This window comes from Melospiza melodia, chromosome 10, assembly GCF_035770615.1.
Source record: "Melospiza melodia melodia isolate bMelMel2 chromosome 10, bMelMel2.pri, whole genome shotgun sequence".
Lineage (NCBI taxonomy): Eukaryota > Metazoa > Chordata > Aves > Passeriformes > Passerellidae > Melospiza > Melospiza melodia.
The window spans coordinates 15773347-15793157 of NC_086203.1; the positions used below are offsets into that span (position 1 = coordinate 15773347).

General features: G+C 42.6%; 1 protein-coding gene across 3 annotated transcripts in view; it reads right to left on the reverse strand.

Annotated features, from left to right (window-relative positions):
* PRKCD (protein kinase C delta) overlaps nt 1-19223 on the reverse strand; it is a 59784-nt gene extending 40561 nt beyond the window's left edge. The window contains exon 1 of one of the 3 annotated variants that reach the window (XM_063164526.1): nt 19205-19223. The gene's annotated coding sequence lies outside the window, so the exon portion shown is untranslated. Of the gene's footprint in view, nt 1-19015; nt 19134-19204 lie in introns of those variants that run through there. The other 2 variants (XM_063164525.1, XM_063164527.1) reach the window with 2 other exon arrangements.
* Nucleotides 19224-19811: the final 588 nt, after the last annotated feature.

Sequence of the window (19811 nt, forward strand, 5' to 3'; positions counted from 1 at the left end):
ATCTAGATCTGGAAGAAACATATGTTTGAAAGCCAAATTGTTAAGAGAGTTCAGATCAGTGCCTGTCAACTGTATCTAGCATGGGATTAAAAATAGGCAACAGGCAGGAGAGAAAGATAGAGAGAAACTTAATTTTTTTTACTTTTGTTGCTAGCTTTCACCTGTGTCTTAGTCATCCAGGGGACAGACCTTGATGGCCTGGATTTTGGGATACACACAGCATGAATGATTCTTCCTTCTCAAGCAAACTAACAGATTGTATATACAGAGTTCTGGATCATCAGAGATTTGAGTCTGCTTATGATTTTCTCAAGTGATAAACCCTAATTAAGTGTATTTAGAAGAATTCTTTTCCTTTCATAATTCCTCAGTTAGGTCCTGTAACTTCTGGAGAATTTTAACCTCTCTTTTTGGCATAGTTTACAGACAAATGTCCTGCTCAAACAAACTATGGGAGAGTACATGGGAACACAGAATTTACTAAAAAATACAGTGAAAACCAAAAAGCATTAACACCATGAGTACACTGATATGATACTGGAAATTCTTAGGTCTTGAAAATAGGAATTAAGTGCTTTGGGGAAAAAAACAGTTGTGCTGCAACTTGGGAACAAGCACTCCACATTTTAAGGGAATAAATAGCTCATGTATGAGTGCCACTACTTTGAGTGGCAGTGTCCTTGCTGGGATGCAGTCCAGGGACCACAAGTTCAGCTGAGCTCCTAAATCAGTACATGTCTTCTTAGGAGGCATCTGCCAGGAACAGCAATGATGGATAAACCAGCCTTGATGGACTCCCAGCTCCTCAGCAGGCTCAGCAAATCCAGTCAGTATCACCCCATAGCTCGGGGACTGGAGAGAGGGGCCATCCCTGCTGCACGGGGGGAGATGAAGGAGAGGGCTGGTCCTGGGCTGCAGAGGCAGGGAGAGTCCCCAAACTATTTTAAGACTTTGGTCAAGGCCCTTTTAGTTTTTGTTTTTCTCTTCATCTTATTGTGAGGGCAGCTGGGCACTTTTTGTTTCAGAAGGAACAAAGCACCAACAGCAGAAAAGCGGCTATTTATATATTTATTTTTAATCTTCCACCTGGTGCTGAGCTATGTAAAATCATTAGATGGATCACTGGATTATTTCCAAACAATGGTTCCTCTTTAACCAGGAAGCTGTAGGATGGTGCCTTCTGAGAAAACACTGAACAACTTTTCTGGAAGTTGACCGAGTTCATTGTGTCTATTCCACGAGCACTACCTGAGGATCATATAAATATTTCAAAGTGGCATCAGAAAGATAAAGCTCTCTCTGAATACATGCAGTTGAACCTGTATAAATCCATACCTCTTTCAGATTGCTTCTCTCTCTTTGGAAATACATTTTTTAACGATAGACAGTAAAAATACATTAAAATGCAGAAGTAGTTACAGGTGGTTCCCGTGCTCTGTGTGCTTATGTACACAACTTCGAATTGAATTATGACCTCTGTTACCCAAATGACTCACTGAGAGCAGCAATAACAGCCTCTGACATGCACTGCAGTCATGGTGCCAGCAAACTCCACTGAAGCTGCTTAACCTCTCTGATTAGTAGATGTGGTTTTGGTTACTTACAAGTATGTCTAATTTTAATCATGACACTGAAGTTCCACAGACATTGCAGGTTTTCTGCCTCAAAGGCACAGAGGAGTTTTTAAGTTTCATCAAAAAAAAAAAAAATAAATTCAGCTCTTTATTAGGACATGACTATAAATCACCTGGTATGTACTCTGAAGACACAGGTATAGCTGAGTCTATCTCTAAAATATGAGATTAGTATCTTTAATAGTTGAGAAACTTTTAGTTTTCCTATAACAATTCCCCTCTTTTAAAATGTAAATAATTCCACCTCAATGACACAGTGAAATTACACTGAAAAAAATTTACTTACTCTAATCACAAACACAGTGAACAAGAAAATTACTGATACTATCTTCAGAGCAGTTTAAGCTAATAAACAAAAAAAACTCCCCCAAAATAAGACACCATTCCTACTAAATTAAAGAGAAACAAAAAAAACCCCAACTTCCTCCTCTCTTTACACATTTAAGGAAGGTACTACACTACTACAGCCAGCCTCAGTTCTAGTTTGCATATTAAGCCTCACTTGGGCACTTTCCAACATTTCAGAAACACATTTTTCTGGCTGGCAGTGGAAGACATGGTACACATACAGTGTCTGGAGCTGGCATGATTTAGGCCCCATGGGTCCTTCCAGCATGCAATGAAATAAAATGATCTGTTCTACCAAGGGACAGGACAAAATTTCTGTCCCACAGTATTCCTTCTTCCCCGTGACCTTCTTAGGCAATTATCTTCCCTTTAACGTGGAAAACTGGCAGCTTGCCCCTTCAAATAGCTGCATAATAAACTAAATTGCCTGCCAAGAGTACTTGCTTGTCATACCTGTCTTTCATACTTGGCAAAGATTTCACTCTGCCTTCTAAACCTCTTGGATAGGGGCCGTGACCACGCCCAGGCAAGACAGAAACAGTCACATCACTGGGGGAGTATCTGGAATTTTTCCTTGAATACACAAGGTAGTCGATGAGTAATGCACCAACTCAAAAAAGTCACCAAGTTTGTCTTTCTTAGGGAGCCCAGCACACCAGTCTGTGCTTCCTACCTGTTTGCAGTACAGGTTAACCACAAGAATTCACTCTACTCAGTTAAACTCTATGAACTCAAACAATAAAGAACAAAAGAAATACTTAGTGGAGTCACTGTTAATCCCTTTTCCAGAATTTTATTTGGTAGTATCTTCCTAGACAGATGAATTTCTTCTAGGTAACCTACAACTTTTAAGACCCAGGCTGTGGTAAATCTAAGCCACAGTGACCAAGTCCTCCAGGACCAAGTGTTTGCACCTGGCAGGAAATTACAGTTGACCACTAAAACTAAGAATCCACCTAAATAAGTCTCATAGCCTGAAAACTTCTGCTTTTCCAGATAAACTGGGCAGAGCCACAAGAGAGAAACTTTCCACACTGTAAGTGGAGCAGCAGCCAAATGGAAGTGCTTCATCCTTGCTCTCTTGAGCACTAACACTGAATCAAGAACAATTATTGGAAATAATTTGCTCTCTACAAGCAGACAGAGCTTCTTGCAACTGCTATAGTTTATCACAACTAAATATCCGGAATTTAGGCAGTAAATCAAATATGAATGACAGAAACCAAGTCAAGGAACAACCAACAAAGGAATCCTTATGTTTCAGATGAAGCGTCACCAGGAAAAGATTTTCCTTCTTCACAAAGAGCCAGCTTGGAAGCAGAAAGTAAAATCATTAAAGCTGTGCCCTCACAGAGAAGAGTTAGGATTTAGCAAAAAACCACAACTCTGCAAATGAAGTAAAGCACGTGAATGCTTCACTAATCTAACAAAGCCCCTTTTCAATATGATTCCATAAAAAGTTGTATTAGTCCCTGAAAATAATCAGGACTTTGAATGTTTCCACAGGCACCAGGGGGGAAAAAGCCCAAACCAAACAAAAACACAAACCAGAAACCCAGGATCAAAGCACACAGTAAAGCGTCAGGCATCAAACTCTGGAGCCATAACAAAGGCTTTACAATCTAAAAAAGATTACATGGTTGCCATTTTGGAGTGTTTCTGTGAGTGAGAGATAAATGAGAACATGGTAAAGGTCCAAAATATACCAGCTGAATAAAACCCAATCTGCTACATTTTCCAAGACAACACTCTGCTCTATGAGCTTTGCTAGAAGCAGCACGGTGAGTGCAGCCAAATTCTCCCTGAACAGGAAAACCTCAGACCTGTGTATCAATGGCAAGAGGAGCCAGAGAGTGCAACAAAGACCCTTTCAAACATGGCAAAATCCAACTAGGAGGGACAAACCAGCTACTGTAAAAGAACCAAAACTTCTATGCCCTAATATTTTGCCAGAGGTGGGTTTTAGTAGATATACATGACTTTATTTGTATAACTTTGCACTTCACACTAATGTCATATCAGCTCTTTCAAAGTATTTCACCAAACAAAATAAGCATGAACTTTGAGAATCTCAGAGTACACAGTTGCAGAATTGTTTGCTCACAGTACAGTTGCTCTGAATTTTACAGTTTTCACCCCTCTGTTGATTTTGTGAAGTATTTTGAAAGGGAAAAACCTGCAGCTATGAGCAACTTCTGAACCCCAGCTCATTGTGCTGCCCCCCTGCATTGCCTGCTACTGAACAGATCATTGGGAAGGTTAGTACCAAACTTCAGCAATTAAAAGGAAAAAAAATCTTTTAAGTTGCTGCTTTGAAGAGAGTCACACAAATAAATTACTGTGACAGATCCTGGGAACATCTGATTGCAAACTGCTGAGGACTTAACAGCAGCAATTGAATTTTGTTCAGAAGAAAAAGTGGGGAAAAACTCCAAATACTCCCATACCTTTATAAGATGACTGAAACACTTGATTTTGAGCAAATACATTTTACCACATTATATGTTTTTCTCTGGAGTTTTACCATCCATTCCTAAATAAACTAGATACTAACACTGTACACATTTTCAGAGATCATCAGTTTGGTTTTTCTCTCCAAAGCCAGGACACATGTAAAACCAGCTATTTCCATATAACAAATTAAGGGCAGAGAAAGATGACTTAATGACTGATCTCAGAAATTCATTACATTGCCATCCACTGCTTCCTGCTAGAATTACTGTTGGAATTGGTTATTTGTTTAAAAAATGCATTTTAAAGGCATTCAGCGTTCTCTTCAGTGTTTCCTAGGAACACCAGGGAAAGTGCAATTAATCTCTGAAAGGATTACACTAAGAGGGAGAATCAAAGTAACCCAGTAAAGTTTCTTAACATCAGTTTTTGACTGTTTGCTACTTATGTATCCTAAAATACAGGAAGCAAAGGTGAAGGCAGAGAGCAAGCTGAGAAACAGAAAATCAAAGCTTTTTTGAGTTTTATGAATTAAAAAGGTTTCACTGCAGAACTTCTTTGTATAACAGGCCTTTTAGGGAAAAAAGTATTGAACTGCATCTGCCTTTTTAGCAAAGCACAGAAAAGGCAGAGAAAAGAAAGTAGAGCAGAGGCACACAGAGTGAAAAGTGAAAGAATGAGTTTCAGTTCTGTGAAGTATGCTCTACTGACTGATGTCACCAGAATGCCAAAAAGTGTTTCAAAGTACAGCATTTGAGGCCTGAAATTGATTTCTCTCTTTCTTAAGGCAATATTAAGATTATATTTCCCTATTTTCACACTTTATCAACTAAAGATGGGGACTTCTTTCAGTGTTTGAGGCCACACATAGCCCATATCCCTTAATGGGTGCAATAGCATTGGTTAAAAGAATTGCAGCAGAAAGAAAAAAAATATCAGCTTCATTAACACTTTAATTAAATATGTTTTCTGGTTAAAATCAGGGAAATTTCATTCTTGAAGCATAATCTTGCAAGTGTGAAGGAATGTAAGAATTCATTTATTTCTCTGTCAATGGTAGTGCTACCAAGCCAGGTAAATTATGGCCATACTGAAATCTTTGTAAACACAGCTACAGCAAAAGGAAATTGGGTGTACTGCTTTCAATCTGGGTTTATTCAGGCACTGTTCAAAGTCTGGTGAGCCCAAGTAACTCCAGCCACTATCTAATTCCTTCCTGATACCATGTGTAGGCAAAGTCCAACAGCAGCAGATAAACTTGGATGTCTTTGCAGGAGGCCAAGGCTCAGGGCAGGGTGAAGTACAGAGGTTTCTGGGTCTTGGTTGGGCTGTGAACTAAATAAATCAGCATTTTGCTTTCCCTGCTGGGCTCCTCCAGCACTGCTAACACTGGATGGAGCTAACAGGATCAAATTCATCTGCAGTCCCCTCTCAGGCCCCCGGGCATCTCCCACCAGAGGAGATCCCTCAAGTAGTCCATGGCCCCCTTCTTAATACCCTTTCTACTGACCTACAAAGAATGCAGTGTTTTGATTTGCACTGTTAGAACACACAACCAAACATCTGTTTCAAAGTAAAAGCTCCCATTTTTATTTCTTTCTTAGTATTTAGCAACACCTGAAAACAAAGAGCACTAACGTTGTTCTCCAAAAGTCCAATTCAGAACTTGGGCAACGTCAACATATAAATGATGTGGGACTGAGCTTAGAAATGTGTTTATGAAATGCACAGTCAGAGACAATGAACCCCTGCATTTCAGGATCCACACTGAAGGAACAGAAGCAAGCAGCCTACTTCCTCTTAATATGTTGCTTGCTAGGGATTATTCATTACTTGTTTGCATTATTACTTATTTGTAGATATTATTACTTCTCAGCTGAACATTTTTATTATTGATGAATGCCATATGCACCTGATGTCACACAGCACTACACATTTGAAAAGAAAAGAGCAATTGTACTGTTTGAGATTTTGGGGAGATGCAGCTAATGCAAAAATGGTGCCAAAGTCCTTCAGCCAATCCTCTCCACCTCCAGCTATCCAAGCCAAGCTGAACACAAACTACACAGGTGCTAATTCTCTATGGCATGGGAATATTGAGAAAAGTTTGATACAAAATCCTGCAACAGTTGAAGTCATTGCATTGCATAAAGCCCAAAAGGCTTAAAGGACATCTCCCATTCTTTGATCTACAACCTGAGACTCCAGCTTGTCAAACACAACAGGGGCTTCCCATACCTTCTGTCTTCCATTTCACCACACCTAGTCTTCAACAGGAAAAGATTCTGCTCACTGATACCCAGAACACACCCTTCCAGCAATTTATCAGATCAAGCATTCAGAAGATTCAAAATGAGAAATTCTGTACAGTTGAGTGTGAAGATTCTCAAGCCCAGCCAACCACAATCTCAGGTAACTGTGAGGACAGTATGACTCTGCTACCCTGGCTCTGTGCAAGTGCTTCCAGAGAGAAGCAGTCAGTATCAGAGCATGGCTCCAAGTGATACTGAGAGAGTCCAGCTGGAATCTTTGGAAAGATGAAATGGACAAAAAAGCTTTTCCAGCTTCTTTTCCCAGAAGACAAAACCCTCTCTGTTACTCCACTTATTTGACCCCCATCTTATTAACACACCTGCACAGGCACAAAATATGTGAATTATACAGTTAAAACATAACTTTGAGGAAAAGAATCTCTCAGAAACTTTATAATCATAAAGCCACAAAAATTCACAAGTCTCAAGAGTATTTGCTTTTCCCTAGGATGTTGGCAGAACATCTACCTCATCTTTTTTCCAGCTTTGATACAATATTGTGCAGAGTCAGTTAGATGGAAATTTCTCCAGTTTGCAGCAGGGAAGGGCTGGGGCTGTGCAAGGCCAGCAGTGGGTGTTGGTTTGCAGCACACAGAGCTGAGCTCAGCCCTGCTCTGCTGGATGGGAGCTGTGGCTGTGTCCCAGCTGGACAGCTCATGCTCAGCCTGTCAGGGATGGGGCAGGCAGCAAACCACGGGACACTGACAGGACGTGCTGGGGTGTCCCAACCAGGCACCCACTCTTGGGCTGCTGCAATAGGAAAAACAGGCAAAAAAAAAACCCTGAAAAAAAAACCAAACCACACAACCAAATATCCAAACCTCCAAAACCAAAACCCTGAACAAACACGAGTTTCACTACCTGGGCACGCAGCAAGAAAACAATTCCCCAAACCACTCAACTTCTGAGGGAGAAACAGAACAATTCTGTTACTCAGTACAACAGCACTGTCACTGTCTTACCTCTCCAGAGCCCCACATCCAGCTGCAAACATTTCCCCCAGCTGTCCCTGCTTCCCTCCAGTGCCTCTCACCTGGAGCAGACAGAGCAGATGGAGCCACACTGGGGTATTTATACACAGGATTTAAAAGGCTCACACAGCAGACACTGATGGCTGCAAAGTGGGGGTTTTTTGTAACCTTCCTAACAAATTACTTTGGGAGATTGAATGGCTAAGCAATTAAAAAGTGGTATTAAGTGGGCTTTGGCAAATAAGACCCTGATCAGAAGAGCATTATGCCTGCTGCTCTCTGTGTACTGTGACTTCACCCACTAGAACTCCAAATAAGAGCTAAAGGAACACAAGAATAAAACCAAAATCAGAAACACAAACAGGCAAAGCTTTAAGTTACCTTTAACTCCTATTAGACAGCAGGGTGCCCCTAGTAACCAAAGCAAAACTAAACACAGCAGAACAGGGATAGGTTCTTCCACCTTGGCCTGCCTGGGACACCTTGCCGACAGCACACGGTTTCAATTACATGAGTCTGGCATCCTTTTTTGTGCTTTTAAGGGAATAAAACACTAGATATGGCTATCTTTCCTTTGAAGTATTTAAATGCTCAGTGTCTGAGAAGCATTAAGTGGTCAGCCCAGTTTGGAGAGCTGTTAATTCAAAACAGAGCCGTGTAACCCGCATGGTTTGTTTAAAGCAAACAAAGAAAACATCCCTCTGTTTGAGACTCACTCAAAACTTTTTCAGTATTAGGATCAGCTTTATTAACTGGAAAGTAGAATGAAATAGCAGCAAGAAAACCAGATTTCTATAAAAAAATAAAAAGCAAAGAAAGAGAAATACCCAAACCATTATACAAGTAGAGATTTTTTGCAATCTAGAGTAGGAATAATGCTAAAACCCTTCCACAGCCCTCCAAACAAGATTTGGCAGTTGGATGAAATCTTAAAGAAAGTATAAAATACTCCAGAATTCAAGCATGCCATCACACATGATGTGTGTATCAAAATGTTTTAGAATAATTTAGAGCCTTTTCTTCACCATCTATAGAAGCATCATTTTCCAGCAAATGATATTCCAGAAATCGACAGATAAAGGAACTGAAAATAAATGTGGGTTTTTTTTTTCTACTGACCTGCATTAAAGTCATCACAGGTGTTATTATAGAGTCTTGTAACAAAAAAACCCAAACCAAAACAACAAAAAAACCCCAACCAATCAACCAACAAAACTCCACCAAAAAACAAGTAATGACTTTCAAAGGAGTAATTTTCTGTTTGAGTGGGTCCCTTTGACAAAACTGAGATCATGCTATGTCATGACTTTCAGAGTACTTTTTACGTTGAAAAGTTTTCCATTTTAGGTTATTATAGACATAAGAGTACTGCTGCTAAGCAAAATCAGTTTTGTTATCAACAAGACAAAGCTCAACTTGTTACTGCTCTGGTAATTAATTCCTTGTCATTTCACTTGGCCAGAAGGGGAAGAAAGGTTTCTTCCTGGATATTTTTCCATCTAGAGTCCTAAATCAGTTTGCAAGTTTCATCCATCAACCACAGAAGCAGCAGAGCTTGTATCCACACATGTGACAAATCAGTTTATAAACATTTAGAATTACTGTGTTTGCACAAGCTTTAGTATTTAATTTAATTTTGTATTTTGCATCAATTTAAGGGCAGACTTAAAGTGGACTGGCACATATGCTTAGACAAGGCTTAGCTATGATAAACTGACTCAGCCATTAAATACCTATATAAGAGCTCATTTTCTTCAGGGAAAAGATGGAGATTAATTGCTAATTTAGCTATAATCAACATTATAGAAGATGAATAGCTATTTCATTCCTAGGGGAAACTAACTCACTAAAATAAAAGACTTCCTCTGCTTTTTATGCTGTATTAAGTATTTATCCACAAAATAAAGCACTGGGAAATTCTGGAAAAATCCTTTCATAATTTAAGTATTTTGGAAAAAAAAGAGTAAAATTTGTACTTCTTAAAGTACATTAAATTTTGCTCCTTGATCCAACAATAATTACCAGTTTCACATTTGGTTTCAGCACTGATATAGATATTTCTTGCAATTTTAAAGAATAGATTTAACTTCATCTCTACTGTACTTAGAACTGCAGTATTTTATACATTAAAATATACTTATATTCCCATAAACACATACTAATGTTTTACTCAGAACTGTTTACTAAATGCACTAATGTGTACTTTAGCTAGCACATGGGAGTTCAAGTACTGCTTACTTTAATAACATATGCTTGAACTCAGCTGTAAGATATGCACTAACTCCATACAAGAAATGTTCATGAAAGCAATTTCCAGTTAAAATTTGACCCTGTAAAGATACAGATATTAGAGGTAAAATACACACTAAATTTCAAATAATCAGTATTAAAGACTTTTTGACAAGATGAGCTTTTTAACACGAGAAAGAAATGTTATTACATGCACATTCAAAATCAAAATGCAGTTCTGGGAAGGTGAACGCTTTGCTGCAAGAAGGCAGCAGCTCCCTGCTTCAAAGTTTTGAAAGGAGGCTTATGCAATGCAGAATTCTAGAGATGGAAAGATTGGGTTCAAAGTTATTAACTGGTAAGAGAATAAGGAAATGAGTACAGAACAACACACAAAAAGTAGGAGATTGAAACTAAAAGCGGATTTTGCTCACAAGAGGTTTTTGTTCTTTTCTCCAGCTGCAAGATGCAAGACAAAAAGAACAGAATTCAACATAAGGAGAGACAATGAACAACTGGTTTATTTTGGCTTGTTCTCCTTAAATCCATATCTATAAAAACTTCCAAGAAAATAAACATTTCTCTTTGCTTCAACTGCCACCCACTGGAAAAGGAAAGCAACATTAATTCCAAATTGCAAGACCCAAAATAGGTCAGAAAATCAATCTGACAGACACTGGTACAGATTACACTAAAACCCTGGGGTTGCCTTGAACACTCTTAGTGACACTGCAAGAAATCAGCAAGCTTGCAAATTAAACTGAAACAAAAACCAGGATGCAGCAAAGAACCAGAGCTGCACTTCCTCTCTCCACCCTAGCCCTGGTGAGAGCATTTGGGTTGTATTACAGAAGTTTTGGGGAGGAGTTCCTGAGGATGGAGCAGGAGGGGGGCTGGCAGCAAAGGGTGTGACATGGACGGGCAGCATTGCAGAGCCTGGCATCTCCCATCACTCTGGGCTGCCCTGCCACGCTCCAGGTCCATGTCTACACACTCATGGTACTTCTCTTTCCCACCTGCTCCTGCCTTACAGCAGAAATCAATCAACTTCCTTGCCCAAATGGCAGTTTCAGCATTCTTGCTTTCCCTTGCCAGCACCCCCCATGTTCCCTTCAATGGACACGTGGGGTGTCTGTGGTGCAGATCCAACAACTTCATCTTTTGGGAAACGGAACCACGTGGAAAGGATGAGTAAAAACCCATACAGGCTGCAACAGAGCATTCTCACTTGCTTTGGACAAAACTTGTTCTAATTCTGGATAAAAGGAACCCACACATAGACGTACAGCGTGTCCCTAGGTCAGCCATGTGAGGTGCTGCACACCAAGGCTGCACTGCAGGTGCAGTGACTCCACTTTAACAGCTGCACTGGTGCCACAAGCCCCAGCCTGGCCTGGAAGTGACTGCTCTGCAGAGAGACAGCCCTGGGGAAGCTGTGCCCAGGCTGCCATGGCTCAGCCAGGGAAGGCAAAAATCCCAGCTGAGACTACTGAGGGAATGAGAGACACACACTGACTTCCTGCAGAGAAAAACCAACCTCTGGTGAAACGAGACCAAACACACGGGGAGAGCCAGAGTCCAGAGGACCTTCAGGAGTTAAGATGTTCTAAGGCGTATGTGCAACAGAATAGATCCTCTGCAATTACAGATGAACTGAGAGGTACAAATTGGTTGCAGATTCCCTCACTGTAAGGGTCCAAGAAAACTGGAGAAAGGAAAAGAAGTCCTAAGAACCTCATATAAGCATGGCAGCAATTAACAGAGACCTGTAAATTCTTAGTCCAAATAACATGTTTCTTCAAATGGCCTTTACTAAAAAAAAAAAAAAATCCACCAGGAAAAAATACCTGGCAATATTCCCTCATGACAATTCTCTTTTGTAAATGTTAAAGGTGAGGAATCCCCAGTGGAATGGCTTCACTGGACTTGCACAACAAGAGATGCTTCTTTCACTGGGCAGAGCTGGGGCCATGATACCTGCCAAAGTTGTAATACTGCTTCAAGCTGTGTCTCCGGCTCTCTAGTTACCCAACATGATTTTTTTCTAGGCAAATGCTGTCTGCTGACCCCTGGTTTAACCTGTCCTTCCCTAACTTGTGCTAGGTTTGAAGGAATGTGGTACATGGGGATGTTGGCATCTCCTTTTCATCCGAGAGAACAGGAGAAGACATGTTCCAGTGCCAATGGCTCACTGCATTCAGATCATAGAAAACTGGTTGAATTTTAGCTCTTAAGTTATCTGGAAAAGTGGAGGTCCACAGCAAGAAGCTCTTTCCCCTGGGATGCTGTTTCTTAGGTAAACTTGTCAAACAGAAATCGCAACTGTGGGCTCCTGTCAGCTACTGAGGAATGTAAGCAAATGCAACCTGAGAGGGCTCACAATTCCCTGACACACTAATCTACTCTGGATATTTGGCAATCAGCACCCCCAAGTCATTAGTGAGACTATCTGAGTTCAGCAAAGGCCACAGTCATCAGACACTTGAGGAAACAGCTGAACCCTTGTTGAGCAATTCACAGCTCAGCATGAGCGCAGCATTACAGACCAGCACGCTGCATGGGGAGAAATGCCATCACCGGTGATCAGCAAGTGCAGGAACCAGACTAATAAGAAAAATCTTTAAAAAACCCAAATCCATCGATACTGAAAGCATCTGTAGTCAAATCTACTCCTACTTGCAGAGATACTTGTTTGACTAAGGGTTTCAGATCTAGTTAGAGCTCCTTATCAAAATTATAGAATATGTCTGCACCTGCATGATGTAAGGCATCCATCTGTGCTCATTCTTACAGAAACATATATTAAATACTTCTTTCCCCCTTCAAATAGGCAAGAATAAATCTTACTTTCACATGAGTTTTTCAGTAAAATATTCAGACAGTTCCTTAGCAGTTTCTCAACAGACCCTAATGAAATCAGTGAGGTACAATTACCCATTTTGGTTACAAAGTCACACCAGCAAAATACAGTTACCAAGAGGCATTCCAAAACATATCATAAACATCTTGAGATAAAACGTACAGGCCAGTCAGTGTCATATTTCAAACATGACAGTCTTTCAGTGTTATTGCACTATGTCTATTTATCTTACTTTTCCATGAGAATACAAGTTGAAATCATGTGAATGAGAACACTGCTTCTTACCGGCTGGACCATGCCTTCCTACCAAACTTCTGCACACAGGACTTTTTGAAAAGGAGAGACCGTTTCTTTTAAGAAAGAAATACAAGATCCCTCCTTGTTCATGCAAGAATCAAATACAGCCTCCTAAAAAAGCATAGCTCAGACATCAAACAATGTGTTAGCAATTGCTTAGCTACCTTTGTACTCAGAATTTCCCACACAAAGGCAGACTTTGAAGCCAAGCTTAACCTTAAGTTTGGCTCTTAAGACAGTTTTGATCATCTTTTCAAATATCTATCCACATGTTCAAGCATCTAAATCTCGAAAAAAATAAGTTTTACTATCAGAAAGAAAAATCTTTTTCACAACCAAAAATCCTTCTTCCTTCAACTGTTCCTCACAGTGAATATTGATACATTCAATGCACTGAAGTAAATTAAATATCCTTGAAACTATGAGAAACAAAGTGATCCTGACAAACACTCAGATTTCAAGAGTTCCTTTGGCAGAAAAGCCATGGCAAAGCTTAAAAACTGCATTTCCTCAAGAAACCAGAGAACACGATAAAGTATGCAATCCAGGATTTCATTAGATCTCTATTAAATAGGTGTCGATGGGGATAGGAACAGATAAAATCAAACACTCAGAGTAGCTCAATGAGTGCTAAACAGCCGTGTAGTTTTCTCCTTGTCATCTCATCAGTAGAAATTTATCACAAAATAAACAACAAAGCTAAGCCAATACAGGTCCCGGCTTCCAGCTCCAGATCAGCGGTGTGAATTACATCATAGCTCAGGGGTGTGGGAAAATGAGCTGAAGTTTAGATTTAATGCATATGTTTCAAGATGTGCTGCATCGATAGCAGGCAGCCAGGATTAAACTAAGTCCATAAATACCTAAATCATTTATGAGACTGTAAAGGACTAAACAAAACACGAATTAAAGCCACTTATGTGCAAATGTACGCCCCATTTTAGAGATTTTCAGCCATCCACGAGATGAGAAACAAGATATTCATTGAGATAACTCCTCTGAGCCCCGTGGGGTGGAAAGGATGTCAGCCCACATGCACCTCTTCAGAGAAGAGGGGCAGCCTCACTAAGGGGTCTGGGAAGAGCCTGTTTCAGGAGGGTCTCTGCCACAGACACACAGCAATGACACCCTGCCCTTTCATCCAGTCTCCAAGGAGCTCTCCTGACTCCACTCCCGATGGGTAAAAGTGGAACATCTTGGTTACACCTCAGCCAAGACAGACCACAGCCCGCTCACAGCTCTAACAAGGACAGGAAACAGCAGGATACGTATATACATTACACATCTGCTTTGTTCTCAAAAGCAGGTTGGAATTCAGAATAACCTTGTTCTGAGGCACAGAGAGGAACTGCTGCTTATTTTATTTTTAATTTGGATAGTTGGCTGATTAAATGGGAGGAGATGGCAAACACACACTCTCCTCCATTAGCAGTCAGGCAAGCATCATTCAAGGCTAAAAGTTTAACATGGATCAGTTCCATGCAGTTATCTGTGATAGTCATTCCCAGACTTTATGGATGGTGATTATTATCATATGAATACCAACTATGTTTAAGTATCCTTAAATAAACTTTTCCAGATAGAGCATTGCAGTCAATGGCGAAGCAATTACCAGAAAACACATTAATTTCAGTAAGAGGATACCATAAAAAGTATTTTGTGGTTTTATGCACTTTCTTGGCTTGAGCGGTATTTGCAAAGAATTTATTTTATGGCCTGGCTCTTGGATTTGCAGCTATTGATATAAATCTATGCTGCATCACTTCCATCTTTTAGTCAGAAACTCTCAGCTCTGTTTTCAATGAGAAAAAAACAACAGGTTCAAAACATAACCATGGATGTCAGGGCACCTTGCTGTCACAACAAGCAAACACAATATTCCACTTGCATAAATTTTAATCAGAAGAAAAAAAAAAACCATCAGAAAATTATTTGAAGCACACAGATATACATGTCAGATTTCTATCCTCTGTAACAATGTTATGTGCAATAACAGTCTAGTCTAGAGCAGACCAGAAATAAAGCCTGCATGACTCTTGCCAAGGTCAGATTTGTGCAGTTCCCAGCCTTCCTGTGTGCTAGATCTCTCATTTCTCTGCCTTTCCTGGTGTCTCTGGACACTGGTGCAGCTTCCAGGCACTAAGGCAGAACGATAACCCAGGAGGTCCTGCAGAGCCAGAGGCAATCCTTGCTTCCTATGGAGCAGCTTTCTGCTAAAGCACTCAAATACTGTAAAAACCTGCCGGGCAGCTCTGGCTTGAAGAGGCAGTGCCTCTTTAAGAAAGTGTAAAAACTCTTTCGGGTAGAAATAACTGCATTTAAAATGAGAACACAACACAGGGCACTTCAGCATTATTTTACCAAGGCTGTAAAGAGCTCTCCCAGGCTCATTTCTGTTAATTGCATCTTTGCAAAGTGCAGCCAAGCGGATGCAGAATGATTACTTTTAATGTGCTACCCAAATGGCTCTGAATGGGTGCAGCTTTCCCCCTTTCCTTATTCCTGCTCCTTGTCCTTTGGCTCCACAGAAACGAATTCTGCACTTGGATTATGCACATAAAGGAAGACTCCGAGCAAGATGACAAGCTCTGTCACAGAGCAGCAGTTAAAAAACTATTGGAATACAAACCGTTTTGGTGCTTGTCGGGCAGCTTTTGGACAGAACCTGATAAGAAGAATGGAGAAGCTGCATTCAAATGCAAGGATAATCCCAGAGTAAAAAGTCACAATCTTTCTCATCAGTGGATGATTAACAGAGGAATTTGGCTCCTAATGAAGTCAGCCAGCCCCCAGACTCCACTGGTAAATCCCTTCTTGTCATCTTTCACATTCAGCCCTGACTCATCTGCAACAACCAGCCCAATCCCCAGCCTATTCCTTTTTTCCCTCCATTATTTCCGCAGTAGTTTAAAGCACACACTTTGCAAATGCAGCGAAGGGGATGGTGGGCTACCGGCACACAACGCACTGGGACTGCAGCAGGAAGAGACACACCCCAGTTAGCTTTGGGGAGCTGAAATACCTGTGTCAGTGAACACATGCAGGCACACACCTCAGCGCCCTTGTAACACATTTACACGGCCTGACAGGCCACGCTGGCGCCGAGCAGCTGTGCTGGGTGAATGTGGCACGGCCACACTGCCACAGCCCCAGCTCCAGGCACAGCTGGGGACCGGAGCTGAGGAAGGGGCTCCCCTCTGCGGGAGCAGCAGCCAGAGCTGGGCTCCAGCTGTGCATGGGCAGATTTGATTTGTGCCTCTGCACAGAGGAGGTGACAGCGCAGCCTTCAAATGGGAACAAGGATGGATGGCTAATTGAAACTATTGGGCCCTGAAGCACTCACCAGAATCACAGGTTAAGGACATTAAACACCATCCAGTCGCACCTCCCTGGCACGGGCAGGGACACCTTCCACAAGAGCACCTTGCTCAAAGTCCGGCTCAACCTGGCCTTGAACACTTCCAGGGATGGGACTTAATCTGAATGGACTTTAATTGTAATGACTGTGGCTTTTAGATGTCAAAATAAACCCAGAGGCCTGAAAGCTCCTATGCTTTTCCCAGGAAATCAATTACTTTAATAATAGATGGCAGCTTTCCAAGATTTTTTGTTATTTCCTAGATCTATATAGCATCAATTAGCCAAATTCTCTTTGAGAGATTCTTCTAAAGATTTCTTTTTAAGAAATGTACCTAGAAAATTTAAGTTTTTTAGTTTAGAAATAGTTTCTAAATAATTCCTTCTGTACAGAGTATCTTTTCATCTATGGTGTGTGATCAAAAAGTAAAAATTATTATGCTTTTTCGGTGTTCCAATAAAAATATAGGACTCTACTGTATGATTATGTCTAATGAAAAGGTGGGTTATAATTCATGAAGCACAAAACGGCAAAAAAATTAACAGTGAGCTCTTTTCTGGTGATAACAATATGAGCATCTTCCAAATTAATTATGTCACACAGTCTGCCTGAGCAGAATCACCTTATAACTCTCTCACTACCCACACAGACATCACATCTGTGTAACTGAATATATTTTTCTGTATGTTTGTATCAGCCACTGAGTGGCAGCAATTCCTTCATACCTAAATCCGAATTATGAGGTGTAGGATGAAAATCTCAAAGGAGTCCCAAATCTTAATTCTTCTGCGCTGTCCTTAAGTTCTTTTGTGTTTAGCAGTGCACACAAATAATAACAACTAGTGCAATATCTTATTGCACCTTTCAATTTTTTAGCTGTTGAAGTTCCAAAAGCATTGCACTTCATTCTAAAAATCATACGTCCTTAGAACTTGGATGGATTCAATTTTACAAAACATAGTAAAACTATGTGGGTCAAAGAAACTGAAATGCCAGCATTTAATAATTTCTTAAATTAAAGCACACACCTGTATTTTATTATGAGAATATTTTGATTATTATGAAATATTTTATTTCATTATTATGAAATATTTTATTATTAAATTAAGGTGAGGATGAGAAACATTTAAAAAAAGAAACCTAAACCCATGTTTTGCAGACTTATGTTTGCTTTTCTCCTCAGTATTTGCAGGTTTCCACAGCAGTGACTTAGAGTGACTGAAATCTACCAGCCCAAATACAAACAGCTCATTTTTAACACAGCCATTTTCTGAAATGGAACTAAAATAAACAGGAAATCCTGCATATGCATTTAAAAATGCTTATGAATTATTGCTTAACCACTTAAGAAACACTTCTTCATAGAGTTCCTGCTCTGAAATCTATGCTGGTTATAGCTTCCTATTTGATTGGCACAGTGCTGCAAGGCATTATTTGACAGATGGAAAGCTGAAGAGTTAATTTGCTATTACACTGTTAAAAGACTATTGACACTGCAGAAGTCTGGAGCAAAAAAAGATTTAAAAGGAACTAAACACACTGTAAAGGTATCAAGGATTTTGATACTGATTATTTGCAGAGATACTAAACATTGTAGTTCAGGCTTTAAATGAGTCTCTAAACCTAGGTAAAGATCGAGTACTAGAACTGATTCTCCTACACCCATCTGCTCTCTCAGATCTCGCCTTGGACATATCAAGGGCTGGGACACAGGGCAATGCCATCCTTGCACATAAACCTCCTAGGTGCAGATCTACACTCCGCTCTGTGCTACTTGGACAACCTGGAAGTGAAGTGGCGCAACAGTCAGGGCCCGCAAGTAAACTGATGTCAGATGTAACCACAGAACGCTGTAATCCAATTATTTTAATATTTCACGCCCTAATGCAAACGGGGAATTCTCTAGCGACGAACTGAAAATTGTTTTTTAATAGATGCACGCCTGGCATGTACGTACACAAAAGCACCAGGCATTCCTGCTCCTTCATTTCTTACTGTCTGTCGCCATTCAGCTGGAAACCTGACCATTCGACAGACTGTGCATTTCATCTGCCCAAACTACCGCGGCACGGACACTGAAACAGACACTCGGGGCGGCTGGGTGGGAAAAAAAAGTTGGTGGCATGGAAGTTGGCATTTCTGCCGGGAGGGAACTCCGTGTTTCTGTCAGGCACCGAGCGGGGGCTGATGCCGCCGCCTCCCGCGCGGGGCACGGCGCTGTCCCGCTGCCCGGGCCCCGGCTGGCCCCGCTCCGTCCGCAGCCCCCCGCCCGCAGCACAACATGGAGGCTCCGGAGCAGGCAGCCCCGGGCCGGGCACGGCGCCACCGCCCCCCGCCCCACCCGGCGCTGAGGCGCTGCCCGGGCCACACGGGGGACGGCGGCGGAGCCCCGGGACCCTCGATCTCCGTCCCTCTGGCTCTGCCCGCCGGGCGCCCCACGGAAGGCGGGCGGGCCGGAGGGAGCCGAGCCCGTCTCGCTTCCTCCTTCACCCCAGGCGGGGCAGGAACTGCCGGGCGGCGGCAGCGCCGCGCCGGGGGCAGGTACGGGCACTCACCGCGTCCGGGGAGCCGTCGGGAGCCGCGGCCGCCGCCGAGTTTCGGGCGCTGTCCCGGGAAGCAGAGAGCGAGAGCGAAGGAGTGCGGGCGGAGCGGCGGGCGGGAGGGAGCAGAGTGTGCCCGGCACGGCCCGGCGCTCCCCGCCCCGCGCTCCGCCCCGCCCCCGGCGCGGCTGCGGCCCCGCTCACCTGCTCCTGCTCCTGCTCCTGCCGCCGCTGCTCCTCCTGCCGCTCCTCCTGCCGCCGCTGCTCCTCCTGCGCCGCCCCGCCCCGGAGCTGCCGTGCCAGGCGCTGCTGGCCCTGCCCGGGCTCCCCGCGGCTCCGTCCCCTCCCCTCCTCTGTCCCGTGGCGGTGGCCGCGTGTGGGCACGGCCGGGCCCTCAGCCCCGCCCGAGGCTCCGCTCCGCTCCGCACCTGGGCTCGGTGCCGTGCCGAGGGAAGGAGGGAAGGGCTGCGGCCGCGGCGCCGCTCTGCTGGGGTTCGGGAGGTGTTGGTCCGCTGGTCACCCGGACACGGGGAAACACCCCGGGTTGAGGTGCCGGAGCTCGGAGCGAGCCCCTGCCCGGCGGTGAGTTGCGCTCAGGTGTCCTCAGCCTTTACTGCGCTTTTGGTTAAACATTCTTTAGTGGCTTAGAAGCCACGGATGTTGTTATTTTTTTAATGAGGCCGAACCCCGTAGCTCTGTGGTCACTGCCGCCGCCTCAGCGAGCTCACCTCAGAGACCTCAGCCCTTCCCCGGGTCACTTTGGGTCCCTGCCGGGGCTCCGCAGTCCGTGCGCTGCTCTGAGTGATGGGGC